Below are 7,568 nucleotides of genomic sequence, written 5' to 3' on the forward strand. Positions count from 1 at the left end.
TTTTATTCACGTTTACTGGTTTATCCCTCTGTTCTATATAGGGCTTGTAGCTTGTAAGGTTGTCAAATTAGCATAAAGTTGGGCTCTACTCCATTCCCAGCCCAGGCCCAAGGTGAACCCAAGATTTAAGCCCAAACCTTGCCTCTGCACAAGAAAGACGCAGCGGGGGTTAAGCTCTTTTCAGGCTTACACGCTGATGAGCTAAGATGTGAAATCAACTCAAATTAATGTATATGTGATCAATGACATTAGTTAGTTGGAGTATAGAAGACTTTAATATAGAAAAAAAGAACGGATTTGTAGCCACAGGTTTCATAAGATCCCACAACTAATCACTTGTCCTTATTTGGGATCATGTGTCATGACCTCCCTTTTAATGGGTCCCACCTAGGAGTAAAAGTTGGGCCAGTTAGGTCGAGTTGAGGTCAACCCTAACCCAATTCATGCTGTCGAACCCTCAATCCTAACCCCAATCCAATCTAAAATTGGGCTTGACCTTGGGCTTTGGGTTTGGGCTTGGCCCAACTTCTGTACTTCCTTTTTACCAAGTGTTCTTATTTCCTATATTGATGGGTTGAGGTCAATGTCAATTTAGCTCTAACATTGTGGTATGTAAAAGGACATAAGAAATATATATATATACATACAAAAATAAATTAATTAATTAATTAATTAATTAAAAAATGCATTATTGCACGTATGCATACATGCATACATACATCTATAAATACTTAAATAAATAATTCTTACATAATATTTATACATACAAATATGAAACTGAATTGGATTCAGGTTTGGTTGGATTGGCTAAAACCTCAACCCTAATCCAATCCGAAGTTATATTTCTACTTTTTGACCCTAATCCTAATCTTAACTTCAATCTAACCCAAGTTGCAGCCCTAATCCCACTAGTGAGGTTCACTAAGCCAGAAGTCAGTTAAATTAATAGAAATTAAGATTGTGTTGCTTCTCCCCACCATATATAGTTTATCACCGATACCATTAATTACACTAATAGATGATAGATGGATGAATCATTCATCCGATAAAGCGTTTGTTTGCCTGACTCATTAGGTGTGTTTATCAAAAACCGAAAAAGTGAATCAAATTGATGAAACTAAATAAAAAATTTGATTAATCGAATTGGTTGGTTTAGTTTAATTTAACCAATATGAAAAATTGGTGACTAACCGTTGTGTGTGTATTATATATTTTTTATATATATTTTATATTATCTATATTATATATATATATACATTATATATGTTTATAATATATAATATGTTATATATATTTCTAGTATTTATATTATATATTATATATTTATTTATAATATATATTATAAATATAAGAAACTCAAAAAACCAAAGAACTGAACCAGTTGAAAACCAAACTGATCAATTAGTTAATTGGTTGAGTTCAGTTCAATTTTCCAAAAACTGGTGGGTTTGATCTTCTAAGGCTAAATTTGGGAATACATATTTGTAAGTTTTTATTCAAATAAATACTTATTTGGGCTAGGGCCACACTAATAATCACTTATTCAAGATAATCTACATTTTCTACGACAATATGGTAACCCAGCGCTGAAACAAGTAAATCAAAGCCTTTGATTTGTTGCCATGCCCCACCTTGAATCACATCATTTTGAAAATGTCTATACTACCTCTGTTTGAAATAAATGCTTTTTCACAAACATTCATGAGTGATTATTTTCCAAATATGGGCTAAGTGGCGAGGTACGATAACATTTATTTTACCTCCAGTGGCCCTAGACCCTAGATAGGAGGCAAAGTTTTGTATGAATTGATTTGGGCAAAGCTCTCTTAAGATTCAAAGTCAGGCTTCTTCGGGCTGCCTTGAAACCCATCCATGATCCATATTGGCCTGTCCTCTCAGATTGCAGTTTAAACTTGGGATCGAAATGGATTGGATCGGATTTGAATCAGGATATATTCAAATTCGATCTGACATTGTTTATATCAGATTCGATTCTATCTGAAGATCTAATCGGATTTAATAGGACTTGATTTGAATTCGAATCCTATTGGTAAATTAGATCTTTACATCTGATTCGATCCGACTTGTTTTCTTTAAAATTTAATAAATTATTAAAAGAAAAAATATACTAATAAATTTGAATCCTATCAGATCCAATCGGATCTTCAGATTGGTTTGAATCCGATATGAATAGTGTTAGATCGGATTCGAATATACCCTGATTCGAATCCAATCTAATCCGTTTGCATCCCTACCTAAACCCGAATTTCCTATACAACTACCAATAGTGTAAGTCCATGTGGGGGGTAGTAATTCCCATTTCACCCATTTAATTTTCTTTTGTGAAGGAGATTTAAGTGGTTAGAGCCCATGTAGGCTTATCACCCAAAATTAAGGGTGTTAACGATATTTGGAAATCTGATTTTAAATTCAAAATTTGACATTATCAATTTGAATATCATAATCGGTCGAATTTGGGTATAACCTTATTCAATTTGATAAATAAATTCGACAGATTATTTAATTCTTATATATAATATATAAAATATTTAAATATTTTATGTAATTTATATACTAACCAAATTATATAAATAAAATATTCATTTTATATATTTATTAATTACTTAAAATAATTAATCAATTGAATATTCAAATTGAATAGAATATTTGAATATCAAATCAAATTTTCTAATTTGATTCGAATTAGGGTATTGCTAGATTTGACTCAAACTTGATTTGTTTACGCCCCTACCCTAAATACAAGCGGGGAGGTGCACATGTAGTTGTTCAATTCAAAACTGATCCTGGAATTGGAACAACTTTGACCACCAAGTCTCCAAGTTAGTAACTTGACCGTCCAGTCCGAATGGATAGCCCATTAAAATTAAAAATTAAATGGCCAAAACCGTTGTTCAGGTTGAATAGGTTGATGGATCTACCAATCAGGTCAGTGGGTTGTTGACCAACATGGTGTTTAGAAGTGTGGGCGTTTTTTGGGAAAAAAATACCTTATTTTTGTTTGAAAGTATTTCTGCCACGTAGGCAATGAACAATACTATGCTGTTTGGTAAGATGATTTTCATCACAGTTTTTTATGTATGTACACACACTAATATCATACTAAATTATATAAGATGGTTATCAAATGGTCCAGATTAATGGGATGATTGTTTTATAATATTTGGGCTAAAAATTTAAATCCAACGGTTGAAAATGTTGTTGGAATAGATCAATAATTATGCCCAGGCTCGCATTCTACGGCATGAACAATTATGCCCTGATCCTCGACCGCCTCGTGCGTCGGGATCGTCTGCTTGTAAACATCGAATCAAGTGATGAGCCCTTCAGCGTGCCTAGCTTCCCTTGGGTCAAACTCACCAGGAATGATTTTGATTATCCTCTCAGAGACCGTGACCAGAGGAATCCCTGCTTCAGTTCATTGTAGAGAATGGCATGGCCACGTCCAACAACCAGGGTCTCGTCGTCAACAGCTTCGACGAGCTGGAGTCAATTTACCTAGACTACTAGAACCGTCAGTTCCTGCCAAAGGCTTGGTGTGTGGGACCTCTATGCTTGGCTGAATCGCCAAATCCGACAGGAGTCCAGCCTCTCCAGAAACCTGCGTGGGTTCAATGGCTCGATAAGAAGTCAGCCGAGGGTTGGTCTGTCTTGTATGTTGCTTTTGGGTTCCAAGCAGAGATCTCGTCGGAGCAACTTTGAGAGATCGCGATCGGGTTGGAGCGGCCTAAAGTAGATTTCTTGTGGGTCGTCAGATCGAAGGGAGTGGAATTACAAGTCGATGGATTCGAGGAGAGGGTGAAAGACAGAGGACTAGTTGTAAAGGAGTAGGTGAACCAGAGGGAGATACTGGAGCACCAGAGCGTAAATGGGTTCATGAGTCACTATGGTTGGAACTCGGTGTTGGAGAGTATGTGCATCGGTGCCGATCCTAGCTTGGGCAATGATGGCAGACCAATACTTGAATTCGAGGATGGTAGTTGATGAGATCGGCGTGGGTCTAAGAGTTCTAGCAAACAATGGTTCATCAGTTCGAGGTTTCGTGGATTCAGAGATGATAGAGAAGATGGTGAAGGAATTAATAGGGGGAGAAGACGGAGAGAGGGTGAGGAAGTAGGTGAAAGAGATGAAGAAAGCAGCTAGAATGGCCATGGAAGAAGGTGGGTCACCAGGCGACGACCAACTTCCTCCGGCGACAGCAGTTACTAAGATACTTTCGGCGCGCAGAGATTACAAAGGCTCTGTGAGAGAAGATAATGTTCGGCGGCAAGAAGAAAGAAGAGGACCGATTTTCATAACCCTACCATTTATTGGATTAATGTTCCAGTGGGCCGAGAAGCACCGTTGGAACATTCCCACTAGTGCCAACTCAGATTACACATAAGCGCCATATAGGATATACTATTCACCAGCTCAGCTAACCGTTGGGGGCAACGGTTCACCAATGCATGAAACGCCAAATTTGGCGCATTGGTGGGTCCCGACTTACGAGGTATGTCCGATTTTTCAATGAACGCATATACAATATACGGGCGTTTGTTGAAATGCCTATATGGAAAAATGGCGACGGTTCCAAACATCCCACAAATCAACAGTTTTTGACAAAGAAATAATTGACGATTGAAACAAACCAGTTGCTTGAACAGTTTCGGGGCCATATGGTCTACCGTCCAGGTCAACTACGGTTAGAAAACCATGTATTAAACAACCATCATTTAATAAGAGTAATAACCTAGGGTAGAAACATTCTTCATGACCCTTGGATCCCACACAGCATTTTGAACCAAGGTGAGTTTTAGGTCACAGTAGTAAGGTGTCTGAGTTTGATAATAGTTGTTGGAAGACAGACCTAGTTTGTTCAAAATTTGATGAATTTACAGCCCCTAGAATTTTTGACATTGAGATTCCTGTAAAGCATCTTTCTCATCAGAATCGTCTAATCTGAATGCTCACACCTCACGACCATTTTACTAGCGCCTCATGTTACAAGTTATTAAGTGCTGACATGGTTGATTCTTCCATTAGATTGTTTGCTGTTATTTGAAGGATCTTTCCTCACATTCTATCCCTGAAAAGTCTTCTTGCCAAATACACAAGGAAGATCGATAATCTTTGCCCCCTTTGCTCTCAAGCTGAGGAAGATTTGGATCATATTTTTCTTCATTGTCAAGCGGTATGTCCCATCTGGCTTGGATCGTGTTTAGCTCTCAATATTGACGAGTTCCAGGATAAGCACCTTGAAGACTGGCTGGCTCATCCTTTTAGTGGCATAAACTTAAAGCGACTCTCGAAGGATTTGAGTTGTTTTAGCAAATTCTCTTTCTTTCTTTGGCATTGCTAGAAGGTGAGGTGTAAGTTGGCAATGGAAAACACCACTACTTTTAGACCCTAATCTGTTATTGCTGCGGCCATTGCCCAAATAGAAGAGTTAATTGCTCAGAAACTTAATGTTGATTCGGCCTTTAGGCCTTGGGAGTCCTCCTATAGTCACTTGGAGCCCTCCTTCTCCACATTTCATAAAGGTCAACGTAGATGATGCCCAGAACCAGTCCAATTCTGGACTGGGGATTATTTTCAGAAATTATAGAGGAAATTAAATTACTGTTTGGTAGGGCCATTAATGAGTGCCTCGCTGATCCACAAACCACTGAGGCTCCATCTTTCCGGGCAGGTATTCGTATGGCTAAAGACTTGAAAGTTTCTAATATCTGGATCGAAGGAGATGCCCAGATGGTGGTTAAATCCCTGTTGGATGATCACCCCGATACACCTTGGCGATTATTAATTCTCTATCATTGCTGATTGCAGGGACCTTCTGAAGGAATTCCAATCTTATACCTTCTCCTTCGTACCACATACAGTCAATAAAACCGCTCAAGCTATTACAAAATATGCTTGTAATTATTTCCAGGACCATCGCCTGGTCTATCCCTCCGGATTTTCTTCTGCCTGTACTGAATGTTGAATTGAATGAATGAATCTGCCTAAGGGCTTTCTTTCATAAATACAGTGACAATATGTGACATCTTTCAAATAGAAGGAAGCAATCTCAAAATTAACTTTGATTCCGCTGGCTGTTAATTACTTACTCATAAGTCATAACACTATCTCTGACATGCTGGGTCCTGTAAATGCCAGCAAAATATTCTAATTAACATATCGAAGCCAACACCCCCGAAGAAAGAACGATGATCAAAGGTTTCTTGAGTATGCATGGGAGAACCTCAACACCCTACATCTCGATCGAAACAACAGTCACTCCTTTTTCTTTATGAATGAGCTCATGTTCACAAAACGCCACATGCATGCATGAAGACTAATATCTTTGGACTACTGGATATTCATGTTCACAAAACGCCACATGCATGCATGAAGACTATGTATGTATGTATGTTTATAATATGAAAGGGGGGAGCAGAGAGACTGAATCGGTTCATAAATTTGAGCGCCTAAGCAGCTTCAATGGCGGCATAATGACCTCCATTTCTGTGCAATCGGCAGTCGACACATGCACTTTGATGATACATACATAGAGGCAGCATGAACTGGGGTTATAAAGACGTTGTTATACGTGTCGTGACTGGAGTGGAGAATGAAACTCATCCAGTGGAACTCAACTGTAGAACATGGGCCGGGGAGCCCACCGACTGTGTTCTCAGTTTTAATTAAGCTGGGAGAATTTACATCTGTAGATAGACCAAGCTTCTCTGCATTCATTCACTCCATCGACCATCGATCCTTCAACCAAGTTAAGCTGACGACGACGTAGACTCGTAGCCATTCATTATCATTCCGGCCATATATCTATCGGATTGCTGTTCCCAGTTGAATAAATGGCTATAAGGACGTCAGAAATAACAGAGAAATTAAAGGGAGGAGAAGTCAGCATCAGGAAACATACGTGTCCCCTAGCTACACTGTTATACTAACACACGTGTCATGACAGGGAAGTTTAGGTAGGTGGCATCACCTACGGTTAAAATTGAGACACGTGGACAGAAAACTATATAGGTATGTATATAATAACACAGACGAGAGACGACGACCCAAGTGTTTAGTTTCCCATTCTTCATCTTTGGCTGTCTGTTTCTTCTCTTCCTGGCGGGGCTGTGATGGCATCCTGCAACAATGAATTCTCCACTCTTCTTTTGTGCTATTCTTGTCAATATAACATCAGAATTATCAGAGTAGTTAGTTTTTTTTTTTTTTTTGTGGTGTTTGTGATGGACTCTGTCAGTAGGCCATGGTCTTATTATTTGTCATGGTTTAAACTTTAAACAAATCCCCAGAATTACTTAATTCCATGAAGATAAGGGCCAATACATGTGTTGTTTGCAGGGGAGATGACAGATGAGATGGATGGTTCGTGTTGAAGCAGTACGTAAAATGAAGCTGCATCAGCCATTGTTGCTGTCATCAAAGCACAGGCAAAAGCTTAGTGCTGGCTGCCAACCTGACACAACCCTCCTTGAGACGGGGCCATGCCTTACCAAACATGACGTTAGTTGGGTTTGTTTTTTATTTTCTCTACTTCTTCTTCTTCCTGCTCT

At 38.7% G+C, this 7,568-nt stretch overlaps 1 pseudogene; it reads left to right on the forward strand.

Moving 5' to 3' along the window:
• Positions 1-3,167: 3,167 nt before the first annotated feature.
• Positions 3,168-6,021, forward strand: LOC148804047 (UDP-glycosyltransferase 90A1 pseudogene; annotated as a pseudogene).
• Positions 6,022-7,568: the final 1,547 nt, after the last annotated feature.

The sequence above is a fragment of the Nelumbo nucifera genome, chromosome 1 (genome assembly GCF_055504915.1).
Source record: "Nelumbo nucifera cultivar China Antique chromosome 1, China Antique-T2T, whole genome shotgun sequence".
Classification (NCBI taxonomy): Eukaryota; Viridiplantae; Streptophyta; class Magnoliopsida; order Proteales; family Nelumbonaceae; genus Nelumbo; species Nelumbo nucifera.